We start from the raw sequence: 1,434 nt of genomic DNA, 5'->3' as shown, positions 1-1,434 counted from the left end.
TGTGTGCATACATATGAGCACTTTTTTGGGGAAAAAGTATAAATTTTAATCAGATCCTTGAAGGGGCTGGGACCAAAAATTTTAAGAACCACTGGACTAATGAGGGTTGCCACCATAGACTGTGCTATCAGAAGTGCAACCTGACAGGAAGGGCCCAGAAAATGAGGGTTTTCAGATAATAATCCCCCAAATGGTTACAAACTACTGGTCTGTCCAACTTCCTCATTTTACAGGTGAGGAAACTGAAGCCCAAAGACAATTATATAATTGTCCAACATAGCATAATTATAAGTACAGTATACTAGTATAGTATAACGTAGATGAGCTCAGGCAGGCCTTTTTAGCTTCACTTGTCACTTGTGTCACTGTGTTGCTCAGAACAGCTGAGCTCAGCATCATGACATCTGCCTTTGATAACTACATCAACCAAACTGTTGCAGTTACAACTTCTGAGGACAGAATGACTGTGGGAACACTGCAAGGTTTTAACCAATTAACTTGAGTTTGGATGAAAGCCATGAACTAGTGTTTAGCTCTTCACAGGAGTAAAACAAGTGATGCTAGGGATATACATTGTAACAAGTCTCAGTGTTGCAGTCATTGGAGAAATTGATGAAGAAACAGATCCTGCACTTGATTTGGGGAATATTCCAGCAGAACTTCTAAACTCTGTAGCACACTGAGGAAAAAGTACATACCTTGGACATCTATAAATCTTTGTATAGAAATTCATTATTCTGAGGATGATGTATGGAATCTTTAGGAATGTTTAATGGTGGACTTTGACTCCATATTGATTCATAGTAATATATATGTAAATTAAAATATTTCTACATTTCTTTGAATAAAATATAGATGAGCTCAGTGTAAATTATTTTGAGTCTAATAAGAAATAATCTCTCTTATCCTCTTTCTATTTTCCTCGATGTTTCTTTTCTGAGAGTCACTGTAAATGGAAGAGAGGGTGCTCATTGTGTTGGATACAGGCTTATGCTGGTATTTTTGGATCTGAGTAATGATAGAAGAGAAGTGGTATAAAGGGAAAATAAATGTTGAATTCCAGGGTTACTGGCATGATATCTGATAAAATTTTAAAACACAGGTCCCTCAGCTTAGAGAATCTTTGAAATTGTATGAAATTTTTTGAGTGTGTGTGTGTGTGTGTGTATTTTATGGAAAATATTGTATAGATTTTATAAGCTTCTTAAGAGTCCATGACATGCAAAAAAGTTAAAAACCACTGACCTCATTTATTCATTGAAGTAAACTAAGGCCCAAAGAGGATGAGGGACTCACATGTTCTCATTGTTAGGAAGTAAAAAACTAAGACAAGAACCAGTCTCTCAACTTTGATTCAGTGGTTTTTACACTGTGCCCCAAGCAACCTTTTTCTCTACCACCTTATCTTTCTAAATAAGATGTATTTATGCTTTT

General features: G+C 35.9%; 1 pseudogene; it reads left to right on the top strand.

Annotated features, from left to right (window-relative positions):
* The first annotated feature begins 397 nt into the window (after nucleotides 1-397).
* Nucleotides 398-683, top strand: LOC118025948 (annotated as a pseudogene).
* The last annotated feature ends 751 nt before the right edge of the window (nucleotides 684-1,434 follow it).

Source organism: Mirounga leonina, unplaced genomic scaffold, assembly GCF_011800145.1.
Source record: "Mirounga leonina isolate KUSES-001 unplaced genomic scaffold, KU_Mleo_1.0 Mir_204, whole genome shotgun sequence".
Taxonomy (NCBI): domain Eukaryota; kingdom Metazoa; phylum Chordata; class Mammalia; order Carnivora; family Phocidae; genus Mirounga; species Mirounga leonina.
This window is presented reverse-complemented; position numbering and strand designations above follow the sequence as displayed.